General features: G+C 38.5%; 1 protein-coding gene across 1 annotated transcript in view; it reads left to right on the top strand.

Annotated features, from left to right (window-relative positions):
* The first annotated feature begins 4872 nt into the window (after positions 1-4872).
* LOC133564071 (plastin-2) overlaps positions 4873-17500 on the top strand; it is a 42670-nt gene continuing 30042 nt past the window's right edge. The window contains exon 1 of the mRNA XM_061918150.1: positions 4873-4991. The gene's annotated coding sequence lies outside the window, so the exon portion shown is untranslated. The remainder of the gene's footprint in view (positions 4992-17500) is intronic.

Here is a 17500-nt window from a genome sequence, read left to right on the forward strand (position 1 = left end):
GCATGACCTTGGCAAGGACCTTTCCAGCAATGGCCAACAGAGAGATACTCCTACTATTGTAGCAGAAGGATTTGTCTCCTTTGTTCTTGTAGATGGTCACAATGTTGGCATCTTTCCACTGTTGCGGGACACACTCTCGTCTCCACACCTCTGAAATGTAGAGATGCAGTGTCCGTGTACAGAGGTAGCCTCCTTCCTTGAGAAGTTCAGCCGGGATGCTGTCAGGTCCAGGGGATTTATTGTATTTCAGGGTTTTGACTGCATTCAGGATTTCTTTGAAGGTTGGGGGGAAGTCGAGATCTGGCAAGCTAGGATGTTCAGGGAGCTCTGCAAGGACAGTTGGGTCCACTGGGGTGGGCTGGTTGAGCACGGTGTTAAAATGCTCAGCCCACCGCTCCACTATCATAGCCTGATCCTTGATTAAAGATGCTCCATCAGCAGATCTAACAGGGGCCAGGGAGAAGTTTCTGGGGCCGTAGATGGTTTTCACTGCATCATAGAAACTGTGCATATCATTTCTATCAGCGTGAGACTGGATTTCATTGGCCTTTGAGATCCACCACTCATCTTTCAGTTTTCTGAGAGGTGTTTGGGCCTCAGAGCGAAGGGCTTGCCATTGCTTTTTATGGAATTGGGATTGTGGGTTGTTCAGGGTGGCTCTGTGTGCCTTGTGCATTCTGTATAGGAGGGTGGAGATCTCTCCAGCATTCTGGTCAACCCAGTCCTGGTGTTTCTTAGTTTTGAAACCAATGGCTTGGGCTGCAGTGTCAAAGAGGATGGTGGATAGGGAGGTCCACTTCTAATCCATCCCAGACCCTGAGGTGATCAGCGGCTCAATGTCTGCCAGCTTCTCAGCTAGGGAGTGACGGAAGTTGTCACGGGTGTCGCTGCTGGAGAGTCTGGAACAGTTGAGTGTTTTCCTCTTAGGTGCACCGTGACGTGTTAGGGGCCGAACATGCATTCTGACCTTTGTCAGAATCATGCGGTGGTGGGTCCAGCAGTCTGCCCCTCGCATAGCTCTTGTAATGAGCACGTCCTTGAGGTCAGCCCTCTTCACGAACGCAAAGTCGATAAGGTGCCAGTGTTTGGACCTGGGATGCATCCAGGATGCCTTATATTTGTTCTTTTGTTGGAAGATGGTGTTTGTGATGGTAAGATCGTGTTCCGCACAGAGACTAAGGAGTCTCATGCCACTGTGGTTGACTTTTCCAATGCCGTGGGCGCCTATCACACCATTCCAGTTTTGCGTGTTCTTTTCGACTCTTGCATTGAAATCACAAAGCAGCATGATTTTGTCACTCCTCGGGATGTGACTGAGGATGTCATCGATTGCCTGGTAGAAGCAGTCCTTCTCTTCATCATTGGATGGCAGAGTTGATGCATGGGCACTTACCAAAGTGACATGTCTGCATTTTGCAAGGGGGATGCGAAGAGTCATGAGCCTTTCACTGACACCCACTGGTGATTCTGTGAGCTTGAGCAGAAGGCTGTTCTTGATTGCAAAACCAACTCCGTGAAGGTGTGGTCCGCCCATGGGGTATCCTTTCCAAAAGAATGTATAACCCTCTCTTACTTCATTGAGTGAGCCTTCTTCGAGGAATCGGGTCTCACTGAGTGCTGCCACATCCACATTGTAGCGCTTTAGCTCGCTGGCAACAAGTGCTGTTCTGCGCTGTGGTCTGTCCGGACTGGCATCCAGGAGTGTCCTTATGTTCCATGCTGCAATTCTAAATGGTATAATCTTTGTATTTCGACCGTGTAATGGAATGTCCCGACAGGTGCGGTTTCCTGCCCGGGTACTGTGTTGAGTGGGCAATCTTTAGGCCACCTTATCTAGGCCTTTCCCCAATTGGGGTGAGGAGTGAGGTCCCTAAATAGGGGCTGCTCAGACGCACAGGAGTCTGCCGGAAACAGCTGCCACTCAATCCTAGCTGCTAACGACCATTGTCCTGTGCCGCTGACGTGCAGAGTTCCAGCTAAGAGCTTCCAGCTCATTCAAACCTGCCCCGTTACTGGACGCTCCATCGCCGTCATACTTTTGAGGTCGGAGACTCAGGTAAAGAAGATACCTGCGCAATGATGGTTTTTAGAGTGGCATGATGGGTGCGCTTTTCCCAACGCCATTACCTTGATTGTAAGAAGATCGTTCCAGTGGCATCTTCTTACAGCTGCAGGAAGCTGCCGGAATCCAGGTTTTTGCGAAACCGCCTCAAAGCTTGCCGCCACCAGCTTGCTTTTCTGTCAGGGTGTGCTCCCTTAGCCTTTATCCACTTTTACAGCCATGGTGGTGCTTCTCACTGCTACCATCTTCTGCCTGCTCCACCGTTGAGGTCTTCGGGATCACTCTTAGTCTGGCCTCTACCCTTCGACCTGTTCGGCTTGGGTAACCCTGCCAGGAGTACAAAACTCCTGCCGACATAGCTCTAGGGGTCATGGAGACGCGCAAAGTGCCCCACCACGATAAGGTGGTGATCCCGTCGGGACACACACACACGCATGTTCACATAGTTATACACATATATATATATATACACACACATACACATGTCGTGGACCTGGCGCAGCAGTCATGGCTCATCCACGTGGACTCAGGACACAGCCCTGGGGGGAGGCGGTGCTCAGGGAGATGGCACTGGAGATTTTGTCGCCCACTCTCACAGACTGGGGTCCGTCTGTGAGGAAGTCCGGCAGCCAGTTGCATAAGGGGGTACTGAATCCAAGGTTTGCTCACCAAGTGTGAAGTGAAGTGAAGTGAATTATATTTATATAGCGCTTTTCTCTAGTGACTCAAAGTGCTTTACATAGTGAAACCCAATATCTAAGGTACATTTTAAACCAGTGTGGGTGGCACTGGAAGCAGGTGAGTAAAGTGTCTTGCCCGAGGACACAACGGCAGTGACTAGGATGGCACAAGCGGGAATTGAACCTGCAACCCTCAAGTTGCTGGCACGGCCACTCTACCAACCTAGCTATGCCGCCCCCCTGCTGCGGGATGATGGTGTTGGGCGCCGAGTTGAAGTCCAGAAAACAACATCCGCACATGTGTGTTCTTTCCTTCGAGGTGTTCTATGCTCAGGTGGAGTGCAGAGGACATGGTGTCCTATGTGGAGCGGTTAGGGCGATAAGCAAACTGGTATGGGTGGAATGTTGGGGCAAGTCTGGAGACTGTGTTCCTTTACCAGCCTCTCCAAGCACTTCATTATGATGGGGGTGAGTGCCACGGGGCAGTAATCATTTAGAGAGTAGATTGTGGATTTTTTAGGCACTGGGATTGTTGTGGCCGTCTTAAAACATGATGGTACCACAGCCTGGGTCAGCGAGGTGTTGAAGAGGTCTGTGAGAACCCCAGCCAGATGGTCTGCACATCCCTTAAGCACCCTCACATCCGCTGCCCCCAGGTTGCTGCTCATGTATATATTACATACATTTATTATATATATATAATGTAATATATACATTTTCTATATATATATAGATATATATAGAAAATGTATATATTACTTTATATATATAATAAATGAAAAAATCAATGACTTGTTGAAGGATCAAAAACATGTTATATAAAAAAAAAAATCCTATCCATTATTATTATGTTACACATTTCTCATGACACAAACCAAAAAGCTCAGCCTGATAGTCTTGCCACAAATATTTTAATGATGCAAACTAAACTTTGGTGCAGAAACCCGAACCCACAGATACATTGTAGTCCTGTAGGAAAGACTGGGTCTTAATGTGGAATACTTGCCTGCCTTGAAGTACTTCAGACCACAGTTAACAAACTAGACTTTGGTGCAGAAACCCAAACCCACAGATACATTGTAGTCCTGTAGGAAAGACTGGGTCTTAATGTGGAATACTTCCCTGCCTTGAAGTACTTCAGACTACAGTTAACAAGATTTGGCTGCTCCCTGAACAGTGAAGCACATTAGCATCTTAGCATAGGTGTGAAGCCCCTAAAAACAGACACTGCAATTGCCGTGGACGCCCTCTTTGACGGGAGTTTTTTGTGGTGCCGCAGCCGGAGAGAGACCTCTTGGGATCTGAGGTCTTTCTATTTCCTGTTTCTTTTCTGTGTCCAAACTGGACCATAAGGGAGAAAAGCATGTTTGAGACTCTAGCAGCCCACCCATTTGCTGGCGACTTTGGTGAGGACCAGACAGCCCAGCACAGTGACCCTGAGACCCAGTCCACGCACCCCACCGCTCCTACCAGGGTCACCGTAGCAACGGCAGAAACAACAGTCACACTGCTCTGACATCAAAGAGCTCAGCTTGGTGAGGAACTCTTTCAGGTCTTCCAGGATTTTCTGCAGCTTGATGACGTCAGCCTGAGTCCTCCTGGCAAAGTCCTGGACATTGAGAACTTCCGATTGATGATTGCTGACCTTCTGTCGGTTCATGTGAGTATTGGTCCAGCAGCCACAGGCTTCCAGTTCCTGGTTTTGGGAGCGCTCCTGGGAGTGAAGCTTGCGCAGGTTTTTGTAGAGCTGCTTCCAGTGCAAAGCCTGCTGAGAAAACTCTGGCATGTCGCTGTCCATTTTGTCTCTGACATGCGTCAACTCCAGCTCCTTTTCTTCAACAGCCTCTCCATCCTTGCCAGCTTGGCCTCCAGCAGCCTGACGTGGGCCTGCAGCTTGAGGCAGGACCTGTCCTGCTCCCGGCAGCTGGTCTCCAGCTGCTAGTTCATGCCTTCCTCCACCATGTTTGGACAGACAACTGAAAGCTTTTGGCTTCATGACCCTACAGGTGTGAAAGGTAATATACAGCTTCAGCATCCTCAACTCACAGTAGGGTTCAAAGGTGTTCCTCTTTACCCAACCCTGACTTTAGTCCGCTTTTCGTGTCTACGAGGTCCGGATTGAACCTGTTTAGGCCCTGGAGGAGTCCGGGAAGATCCCAAAAGAACCAAGTGATTCCAATGATGACTGGAGTTGCCCAAAAGGTCTAGAACGCACCCAAAAAGGCCTCAGAAGCACTGGGACTTGAAGGGTAAGTTCCTCGGGTGTACTTCAGGACTATTTGGGGTCCTCTGGGAATTTCAGAGGATGATGGTCTTTTTTGGAGAAAGCGTTAAGTCTGTGAGTTCCGGACCGCCGTGTTCAGAGTTCAACTAGTAGCTTAGAAATGCTATCTTGATTTGTTGTGTAGCTAGCTCAGCCTTCTACTCTAAGACAATGCGTCATGTCCTTATATAACCCTAAATCACAAGTGTCTCAAAGGGCTGCACAAGCCACAACCACATCCTTGGCTCTGATCCCACATCAGGGCAAGAAAAAAGTCCAACCAATGGGATACAATGAGAAACCTTGGAGGGGACCACAGACACATTTTGTACCAAGTGTACATAGGGAGACATGAACATAATACGTTACAGTATTTAGACGAGACGTAATATTACTGAGATGAAAGAAAATAAGTCTGTTGTTTTAGTAAAACTCTTAATGTGTGACTCAAATGAGAGAGTTGTTTTAGTAACACTCTTAATGTGTGACTCAAATGAGAGAGTTGTTATAGTAACACTCTTAATGTGTGACTCAAATGAGAGAGTTGTTTTAGTAACACTCTTAATGTGTGACTCAAATGAGAGAGTTGTTTTAGTAACACTCTTAATGTGTGACTCAAATGAGAGAGTTGTTTTAGTAACACTCTTAATGTGTGACTCAAATGAGAGAGTTGTTTTAGTAACACTCTTAATGTGTGACTCAAATGAGAGAGTTGTTTTAGTAACACTCTTAATGTGTGACTCAAATGAGAGAGTTGTTTTAGTAACACTCTTAATGTGTGACTCAAATGAGAGAGTTGTTTTAGTAACACTCTTAATGTGTGACTCAAATGAGGGAGTTGTTTTAGTAACACTCTTAATGTGTGACTCAAATGAGAGAGTTGTTTTAGTAACACTCTTAATGTGTGACTCAAATGAGAGAGTTGTTATAGTAACACTCTTAATGTGTGACTCAAATGAGAGAGTTGTTTTAGTAACACTCTTAATGTGTGACTCAAATGAGAGAGTTGTTTTAGTAACACTCTTAATGTGTGACTCAAATGAGGGAGTTGTTTTAGTAACACTCTTAATGTGTGACTCAAATGAGAGAGTTGTTTTAGTAACACTCTTAATGTGTGACTCAAATGAGAGTGTTGTTTTAGTAACACTCTTAATGTGTGACTCAAATGAGAGAGTTGTTTTAGTAACACTCTTAATGTGTGACTCAAATGAGAGAGTTGTTTTAGTAACACTCTTAATGTGTGACTCAAATGAGAGAGTTGTTTTAGTAACACTCTTGACGTGTGACTCAAATGAGAGAGTTGTTTTAGTAACACTCTTGACGTGTGACTCAAATGAGAGAGTTGTTTTAGTAACACTCTTGACATGTGACTCAAATGAGAGAATTGTTTTAGTAACACTCTTAATGTGTGACTCAAATGAGAGAGTTGTTTTAGTAACACTCTTGACGTGTGACTCAAATGAAAGAGTTGTTTTAGTAACACTCTTAATGTGTGACTCAAATGAGAGAGTTGTTTTAGTAACACTCTTGACGTGTGACTCAAATGAGAGAGTTGTTTTAGTAACACTCTTAATGTGTGACTCAAATAAGAGAGTTGTTTTAGTAACACTCTTAATGTGTGACTCAAATGAGAGAGTTGTTTTAGTAACACTTTTAATGTGTGACTCAAATGAGAGAGTTTTTTTAGTAACACTCTTAATGTGTGACTCAAATGAGAGAGTTGTTTTAGTAACACTCTTAATGTGTGACTCAAATGAGAGAGTTGTCTTAGTAACACTCAATGTGTGACTCAAATGAGAGAGTTGTTTTAGTAACACTCTTAAAGTGTGACTCAAATGAGAGAGTTGTCTTAGTAACACTCAATGTGTGACTCAAATGAGAGAGTTGTTTTAGTAACACTCTTGACGTGTGACTCAAATGAGAGAGTTGTTTTAGTAACACTCAATGTGTGACTCAAATGAGAGAGTTGTTTTAGTAACACTCTTAATGTGTGACTCAAATGAGAGAGTTGTTTTAGTAACACTCTTGACGTGTGACTCAAATGAGAGAGTTGTTTTAGTAACACTCTTGACATGTGACTCAAATGAGAGAGTTGTTTTAGTAACACTCTTGACGTGTGACTCAAATGAGAGCATTGTTTCAGTAACACTCTTAAAGTGTGACTCAAATGAGAGAGTTGTTTTAGTAACACTCTTGACGTGTGACTCAAATGAGAGAGTTGTTTTAGTAACACTCTTGACGTGTGACTCAAATGAGAGCATTGTTTCAGTAACACTCTTAAAGTGTGACTCAAATGAGAGAGTTGTTTTAGTAACACTCTTAATGTGTGACTCAAATGAGAGAGTTGTTTTAGTAACACTCTTAATGTGTGACTCAAATGAGAGAGTTGTTTTAGTAACACTCTTAATGTGTGACTCAAATGAGAGAGTTGTTTTAGTAACACTCTTGACGTGTGACTCAAATGAGAGAGTTGTTTTAGTAACACTCTTAAAGTGTGACTCAAATGAGAGAGTTGTTTTAGTAACACTCAAATGTGTGACTCAAATGAGAGAGTTGTTTTAGTAACACTCTTGACGTGTGACTCAAATGAGAGAGTTGTTCTAGTAACACTCTTAATGTGTGACTCAAATGATAGAGTTGTTTTAGTAACACTCTTAATGTGTGACTCAAATGAGAGAGTTGTTTTAGTAACACTCTTGACGTGTGACTCAAATGAGAGAGTTGTTTTAGTAACACTCTTAATGTGTGACTCAAATGAGAGAGTTGTTTTAGTAACACTCTTAATGTGTGACTCAAATGAGAGAGTTGTTTTAGTAACACTCTTGACGTGTGACTCAAATGAGAGAGTTGTTTTAGTAACACTCTTAATGTGTGACTCAAATGAGAGAGTTGTTTTAGTAACACTCTTGACGTGTGACTCAAATGAGAGAGTTGTTATAGTAACACTCTTAATGTGTGACTCAAATGAGAGAGTTGTTTTAGTAACACTCTTAATGTGTGACTCAAATGAGAGAGTTGTTTTAGTAACACTCTTAATATGTGACTCAAATGAGAGAGTTGTTTTAGTAACACTCGACGTGTGACTCAAATGAGAGAGTTGTTTTAGTAACACTCTTGACGTGTGACTCAAATGAGAGAGTTGTTTTAGTAACAATCTTAATGTGTGACTCAAATGAGAGAGTTGTTTTAGTAACACTCTTAATGTGTGACTCAAATGAGAGAGTTGTTTTAGTAACACTCTTGACGTGTGACTCAAATGAGAGAGTTGTTTTAGTAACACTCTTGATGTGTGACTCAAATGAGAGAGTTGTTTTAGTAACACTCTTAATGTGTGACTCAAATGAGAGAGTTGTTTTAGTAACACTCTTGACGTGTGACTCAAATGAGAGAGTTGTTATAGTAACACTCTTAATGTGTGACTCAAATGAGAGAGTTGTTTTAGTAACACTCTTAATGTGTGACTCAAATGAGAGAGTTGTTTTAGTAACACTCTTAATATGTGACTCAAATGAGAGAGTTGTTTTAGTAACACTCGACGTGTGACTCAAATGAGAGAGTTGTTTTAGTAACACTCTTGACGTGTGACTCAAATGAGAGAGTTGTTTTAGTAACACTCTTGATGTGTGACTCAAATGAGAGAGTTGTTTTAGTAACACTCTTGACGTGTGACTCAAATGAGAGAGTTGTTATAGTAACACTCTTAATGTGTGACTCAAATGAGAGAGTTGTTTTAGTAACACTCTTAATGTGTGACTCAAATGAGAGAGTTGTTTTAGTAACACTCTTAATGTGTGACTCAAATGAGAGAGTTGTTTTAGTAACACTCTTGACGTGTGACTCAAATGAGAGAGTTGTTTTAGTAACACTCTTGACGTGTGACTCAAATGAGAGCGTTGTTTTAGTAACACTCTTAATGTGTGACTCAAATGAGAGAGTTGTTTTAGTAACACTCTTAATGTGTGACTCAAATGAGAGAGTTGTTTTAGTAACACTCTTAATGTGTGACTCAAATGAGAGAGTTGTTTTAGTAACACTCTTGACGTGTGACTCAAATGAGAGAGTTGTTTTAGTAACACTCTTGACGTGTGACTCAAATGAGAGAGTTGTTTTAGTAACACTCTTGACGTGTGACTCAAATGAGAGAGTTGTTTTAGTAACACTCTTAATGTGTGACTCAAATGAGAGAGTTGTTTTAGTAACACTCTTAATGTGTGACTCAAATGAGAGAGTTGTTTTAGTAACACTCTTAATGTGTGACTCAAATGAGAGAGTTGTTTTAGTAACACTCTTGACGTGTGACTCAAATGAGAGAGTTGTTTTAGTAACACTCTTAATGTGTGACTCAAATAAGAGAGTTGTTTTAGTAACACTCTTAATGTGTGACTCAAATGAGAGAGTTGTTTTAGTAACACTTTTAATGTGTGACTCAAATGAGAGAGTTTTTTTAGTAACACTCTTAATGTGTGACTCAAATGAGAGAGTTGTTTTAGTAACACTCTTAATGTGTGACTCAAATGAGAGAGTTGTCTTAGTAACACTCAATGTGTGACTCAAATGAGAGAGTTGTTTTAGTAACACTCTTAAAGTGTGACTCAAATGAGAGAGTTGTCTTAGTAACACTCAATGTGTGACTCAAATGAGAGAGTTGTTTTAGTAACACTCTTGACGTGTGACTCAAATGAGAGAGTTGTCTTAGTAACACTCAATGTGTGACTCAAATGAGAGAGTTGTTTTAGTAACACTCTTAATGTGTGACTCAAATGAGAGAGTTGTTTTAGTAACACTCTTGACGTGTGACTCAAATGAGAGAGTTGTTTTAGTAACACTCTTAATGTGTGACTCAAATGAGAGAGTTGTTTTAGTAACACTCTTGACGTGTGACTCAAATGAGAGAGTTGTTATAGTAACACTCTTAATGTGTGACTCAAATGAGAGAGTTGTTTTAGTAACACTCTTAATGTGTGACTCAAATGAGAGAGTTGTTTTAGTAACACTCTTAATATGTGACTCAAATGAGAGAGTTGTTTTAGTAACACTCGACGTGTGACTCAAATGAGAGAGTTGTTTTAGTAACACTCTTGACGTGTGACTCAAATGAGAGAGTTGTTTTAGTAACAATCTTAATGTGTGACTCAAATGAGAGAGTTGTTTTAGTAACACTCTTAATGTGTGACTCAAATGAGAGAGTTGTTTTAGTAACACTCTTGACGTGTGACTCAAATGAGAGAGTTGTTTTAGTAACACTCTTGACGTGTGACTCAAATGAGAGAGTTGTTTTAGTAACACTCTTGATGTGTGACTCAAATGAGAGAGTTGTTTTAGTAACACTCTTAATGTGTGACTCAAATGAGAGAGTTGTTTTAGTAACACTCTTGACGTGTGACTCAAATGAGAGAGTTGTTATAGTAACACTCTTAATGTGTGACTCAAATGAGAGAGTTGTTTTAGTAACACTCTTAATGTGTGACTCAAATGAGAGAGTTGTTTTAGTAACACTCTTAATGTGTGACTCAAATGAGAGAGTTGTTTTAGTAACACTCTTGACGTGTGACTCAAATGAGAGAGTTGTTTTAGTAACACTCTTGACATGTGACTCAAATGAGAGAGTTGTTTTAGTAACACTCTTGACGTGTGACTCAAATGAGAGCATTGTTTCAGTAACACTCTTAAAGTGTGACTCAAATGAGAGAGTTGTTTTAGTAACACTCTTGACGTGTGACTCAAATGAGAGAGTTGTTTTAGTAACACTCTTGACGTGTGACTCAAATGAGAGCATTGTTTCAGTAACACTCTTAAAGTGTGACTCAAATGAGAGAGTTGTTTTAGTAACACTCTTAATGTGACTCAAATGAGAGTTGTTTTAGTAACACTCTTAATGTGTGACTCAAATGAGAGAGTTGTTTTAGTAACACTCTTAATGTGTGACTCAAATGAGAGAGTTGTTTTAGTAACACTCTTGACGTGTGACTCAAATGAGAGAGTTGTTTTAGTAACACTCTTAAAGTGTGACTCAAATGAGAGAGTTGTTTTAGTAACACTCAAATGTGTGACTCAAATGAGAGAGTTGTTTTAGTAACACTCTTGACGTGTGACTCAAATGAGAGAGTTGTTTTAGTAACACTCTTAATGTGTGACTCAAATGATAGAGTTGTTTTAGTAACACTCTTAATGTGTGACTCAAATGAGAGAGTTGTTTTAGTAACACTCTTGACGTGTGACTCAAATGAGAGAGTTGTTTTAGTAACACTCTTAATGTGTGACTCAAATGAGAGAGTTGTTTTAGTAACACTCTTAATGTGTGACTCAAATGAGAGAGTTGTTTTAGTAACACTCTTGACGTGTGACTCAAATGAGAGAGTTGTTTTAGTAACACTCTTAATGTGTGACTCAAATGAGAGAGTTGTTTTAGTAACACTCTTGACGTGTGACTCAAATGAGAGAGTTGTTATAGTAACACTCTTAATGTGTGACTCAAATGAGAGAGTTGTTTTAGTAACACTCTTAATGTGTGACTCAAATGAGAGAGTTGTTTTAGTAACACTCTTAATGTGTGACTCAAATGAGAGAGTTGTTTTAGTAACACTCTTAATGTGTGACTCAAATGAGAGAGTTGTTTTAGTAACACTCTTAATGTGTGACTCAAATGAGAGAGTTGTTTTAGTAACACTCTTAATGTGTGACTCAAATGAGAGAGTTGTTTTAGTAACACTCTTAATGTGTGACTCAAATGAGAGAGTTGTTTTAGTAACACTCTTGACGTGTGACTCAAATGAGAGTGTTGTTATAGTAACACTCTTAATGTGTGACTCAAATGAGAGAGTTGTTTTAGTAACACTCTTAATGTGTGACTCAAATGAGAGAGTTGTTTTAGTAACACTCTTGACGTGTGACTCAAATGAGAGAGTTGTTATAGTAACACTCTTAATGTGTAACTCAAATGAGAGAGTTGTTTTAGTAACACTCTTAATGTGTGACTCAAATGAGAGAGTTGTTTTAGTAACACTCTTAATATGTGACTCAAATGAGAGAGTTGTTTTAGTAACACTCGACGTGTGACTCAAATGAGAGAGTTGTTTTAGTAACACTCTTGACGTGTGACTCAAATGAGAGAGTTGTTTTAGTAACACTCTTGATGTGTGACTCAAATGGGAGAGTTGTTTTAGTAACACTCTTGACGTGTGACTCAAATGAGAGAGTTGTTATAGTAACACTCTTAATGTGTGACTCAAATGAGAGAGTTGTTTTAGTAACACTCTTAATGTGTGACTCAAATGAGAGAGTTGTTTTAGTAACACTCTTGACGTGTGACTCAAATGAGAGAGTTGTTTTAGTAACACTCTTGACGTGTGACTCAAATGAGAGAGTTGTTTTAGTAACACTCTTAATGTGTGACTCAAATGAGAGAGTTGTTTTAGTAACACTCTTAATGTGTGACTCAAATGAGAGAGTTGTTTTAGTAACACTCTTAATGTGTGACTCAAATGAGAGAGTTGTTTTAGTAACACTCTTGACGTGTGACTCAAATGAGAGAGTTGTTTTAGTAACACTCTTAATGTGTGACTCAAATGAGAGAGTTGTTTTAGTAACACTCTTGACGTGTGACTCAAATGAGAGAGTTGTTTTAGTAACACTCTTGACGTGTGACTCAAATGAGAGAGTTGTTTTAGTAACACTCTTGACGTGTGACTCAAATGAGAGCGTTGTTTTAGTAACACTCTTAATGTGTGACTCAAATGAGAGAGTTGTTTTAGTAACACTCTTAATGTGTGACTCAAATGAGAGAGTTGTTTTAGTAACACTCTTAATGTGTGACTCAAATGAGAGAGTTGTTTTAGTAACACTCTTGACGTGTGACTCAAATGAGAGAGTTGTTTTAGTAACACTCTTGACGTGTGACTCAAATGAGAGAGTTGTTTTAGTAACACTCTTGACGTGTGACTCAAATGAGAGAGTTGTTTTAGTAACACTCTTAATGTGTGACTCAAATGAGAGAGTTGTTTTAGTAACACTCTTAATGTGTGACTCAAATGAGAGAGTTGTTTTAGTAACACTCTTAATGTGTGACTCAAATGAGAGAGTTGTTTTAGTAACACTCTTAATGTGTGACTCAAATGAGAGAGTTGTTTTAGTAACACTCTTAATGTGTGACTCAAATGAGAGAGTTGTTTTAGTAACACTCTTAATGTGTGACTCAAATGAGAGAGTTGTTTTAGTAACACTCTTGACGTGTGACTCAAATGAGAGTGTTGTTATAGTAACACTCTTAATGTGTGACTCAAATGAGAGAGTTGTTTTAGTAACACTCTTAATGTGTGACTCAAATGAGAGAGTTGTTTTAGTAACACTCTTGACGTGTGACTCAAATGAGAGAGTTGTTATAGTAACACTCTTAATGTGTAACTCAAATGAGAGAGTTGTTTTAGTAACACTCTTAATGTGTGACTCAAATGAGAGAGTTGTTTTAGTAACACTCTTAATATGTGACTCAAATGAGAGAGTTGTTTTAGTAACACTCGACGTGTGACTCAAATGAGAGAGTTGTTTTAGTAACACTCTTGACGTGTGACTCAAATGAGAGAGTTGTTTTAGTAACACTCTTGATGTGTGACTCAAATGGGAGAGTTGTTTTAGTAACACTCTTGACGTGTGACTCAAATGAGAGAGTTGTTATAGTAACACTCTTAATGTGTGACTCAAATGAGAGAGTTGTTTTAGTAACACTCTTAATGTGTGACTCAAATGAGAGAGTTGTTTTAGTAACACTCTTGACGTGTGACTCAAATGAGAGAGTTGTTTTAGTAACACTCTTGACGTGTGACTCAAATGAGAGAGTTGTTTTAGTAACACTCTTAATGTGTGACTCAAATGAGAGAGTTGTTTTAGTAACACTCTTAATGTGTGACTCAAATGAGAGAGTTGTTTTAGTAACACTCTTAATGTGTGACTCAAATGAGAGAGTTGTTTTAGTAACACTCTTGACGTGTGACTCAAATGAGAGAGTTGTTTTAGTAACACTCTTAATGTGTGACTCAAATGAGAGAGTTGTTTTAGTAACACTCTTGACGTGTGACTCAAATGAGAGAGTTGTTTTAGTAACACTCTTGACGTGTGACTCAAATGAGAGAGTTGTTTTAGTAACACTCTTGACGTGTGACTCAAATGAGAGCGTTGTTTTAGTAACACTCTTAATGTGTGACTCAAATGAGAGAGTTGTTTTAGTAACACTCTTAATGTGTGACTCAAATGAGAGAGTTGTTTTAGTAACACTCTTAATGTGTGACTCAAATGAGAGAGTTGTTTTAGTAACACTCTTGACGTGTGACTCAAATGAGAGAGTTGTTTTAGTAACACTCTTGACGTGTGACTCAAATGAGAGAGTTGTTTTAGTAACACTCTTGACGTGTGACTCAAATGAGAGAGTTGTTTTAGTAACACTCTTAATGTGTGACTCAAATGAGAGAGTTGTTTTAGTAACACTCTTAATGTGTGACTCAAATGAGAGAGTTGTTTTAGTAACACTCTTAATGTGTCACTCAAATGAGAGCGTTGTTTTAGTAACACTCTTGATGTGTGACTCAAATGAGAGAGTTGTTTTAGTAACACTCTTAATATGTGACTCAAATGAGAGAGTTGTTTTAGTAACACTCGACGTGTGACTCAAATGAGAGAGTTGTTTTAGTAACACTCTTGACGTGTGACTCAAATGAGAGAGTTGTTTTAGTAACACTCTTGATGTGTGACTCAAATGGGAGAGTTGTTTTAGTAACACTCTTGACGTGTGACTCAAATGAGAGAGTTGTTATAGTAACACTCTTAATGTGTGACTCAAATGAGAGAGTTGTTTTAGTAACACTCTTAATGTGTGACTCAAATGAGAGAGTTGTTTTAGTAACACTCTTGACGTGTGACTCAAATGAGAGAGTTGTTTTAGTAACACTCTTGACGTGTGACTCAAATGAGAGAGTTGTTTTAGTAACACTCTTAATGTGTGACTCAAATGAGAGAGTTGTTTTAGTAACACTCTTAATGTGTGACTCAAATGAGAGAGTTGTTTTAGTAACACTCTTAATGTGTGACTCAAATGAGAGAGTTGTTTTAGTAACACTCTTGACGTGTGACTCAAATGAGAGAGTTGTTTTAGTAACACTCTTAATGTGTGACTCAAATGAGAGAGTTGTTTTAGTAACACTCTTGACGTGTGACTCAAATGAGAGAGTTGTTTTAGTAACACTCTTGACGTGTGACTCAAATGAGAGAGTTGTTTTAGTAACACTCTTGACGTGTGACTCAAATGAGAGCGTTGTTTTAGTAACACTCTTAATGTGTGACTCAAATGAGAGAGTTGTTTTAGTAACACTCTTAATGTGTGACTCAAATGAGAGAGTTGTTTTAGTAACACTCTTAATGTGTGACTCAAATGAGAGAGTTGTTTTAGTAACACTCTTGACGTGTGACTCAAATGAGAGAGTTGTTTTAGTAACACTCTTGACGTGTGACTCAAATGAGAGAGTTGTTTTAGTAACACTCTTGACGTGTGACTCAAATGAGAGAGTTGTTTTAGTAACACTCTTAATGTGTGACTCAAATGAGAGAGTTGTTTTAGTAACACTCTTAATGTGTGACTCAAATGAGAGAGTTGTTTTAGTAACACTCTTAATGTGTCACTCAAATGAGAGCGTTGTGTCCAATATATTACCCAGATTCTTTACTGAGTCACTTTGTGTCATTGTTGTTGTCACATGTTAAGGTGGTATTATTAAATAGTTGTATAATTGTTGTTGTCACATGTTAAGGTGGTATTATTAAATAGTTGTATAATTGTTGTCACATGTTAAGGTGGTATTACTAAATAGTTGTATAATTGTTGGTTGTCACATGTTAAGGTGGTATTATTAAATAGTTGTATAATTGTTGTTGTCACATGTTAAGGTGGTATTATTAAATAGTTGTATAATTGTTGTTGTCACATGTTAACGTGGTATTATTAAATAGTTGTATAATTGTTGTTGTCACATGTTAAGGTGGTATTATTAAATAGTTGTATAATTGTTGTTGTCACATGTTAAGGTGGTATTATTAAATAGTTGTATAATTGTTGTTGTCACATGTTAAGGTGGTATTATTAAATAGTTGTATAATTGTTGTTGTCACATGTTAAGGTGGTATTATTAAATAGTTGTATAATTGTTGTTGTCACATGTTAAGGTGGTATTATTAAATAGTTGTATAATTGTTGTTGTCACATGTTAAGGTGGTATTATTAAATAGTTGTATAATTGTTGTTGTCACATGTTAAGGTGGTATTATTATATAGTTGTATAATTGTTGTTGTCACATGTTAAGGTGGTATTACTAAATAGTTGTATAATTGTTGTTGTCACATGTTAAGGTGGTATTATTAAATAGTTGTATAATTGTTGTTGTCACATGTTAAGGTGGTATTATTAAATAGTTGTATAATTGTTGTTGTCACATGTTAAGGTGGTATTATTAAATAGTTGTATAATTGTTGTTGTCACATGTTAAGGTGGTATTATTAAATAGTTGTATAATTGTTGTTGTCACATGTTAAGGTGGTATTATTAAATAGTTGTATAATTGTTGTTGTCACATGTTAACGTGGTATTATTAAATAGTTGTATAATTGTTGTTGTCACATGTTAAGGTGGTATTATTAAATAGTTGTATAATTGTTGTTGTCACATGTTAAGGTGGTATTATTAAATAGTTGTATAATTGTTGTTGTCACATGTTAAGGTGGTATTATTAAATAGTTGTATAATTGTTGTTGTCACATGTTAAGGTGGTATTATTAAATAGTTGTATAATTGTTGTTGTCACATGTTAAGGTGGTATTATTAAATAGTTGTATAATTGTTGTTGTCACATGTTAAGGTGGTATTATTAAATAGTTGTATAATTGTTGTTGTCACATGTTAAGGTGGTATTATTAAATAGTTGTATAATTGTTGTTGTCACATGTTAAGGTGGTATTACTAAATAGTTGTATAATTGTTGTTGTCACATGTTAAGGTGGTATTATTAAATAGTTGTATAATTGTTGTTGTCACATGTTAAGGTGGTATTATTAAATAGTTGTATAATTGTTGTTGTCACATGTTAAGGTGGTATTATTAAATAGTTGTATAATTGTTGGTTGTCACATGTTAAGGTGGTATTATTAAATAGTTGTATAATTGTTGGTTGTCACATGTTAAGGTGGTATTATTAAATAGTTGTATAATTGTTGTTGTCACATGTTAAGGTGGTATTATTAAATAGTTGTATAATTGTTGTTGTCACATGTTAAGGTGGTATTATTAAATAGTTGTATAATTGTTGGTTGTCACATGTTAAGGTGGTATTATTAAATAGTTGTATAATTGTTGGTTGTCACATGTTAAGGTGGTATTATTAAATAGTTGTATAATTGTTGTTGTCACATGTTAAGGTGGTATTATTAAATAGTTGTATAATTGTTGTTGTCACATGTTA

Source organism: Nerophis ophidion, linkage group LG13 (genome assembly GCF_033978795.1).
Source record: "Nerophis ophidion isolate RoL-2023_Sa linkage group LG13, RoL_Noph_v1.0, whole genome shotgun sequence".
In the NCBI taxonomy this organism is placed as follows: Eukaryota; Metazoa; Chordata; class Actinopteri; order Syngnathiformes; family Syngnathidae; genus Nerophis; species Nerophis ophidion.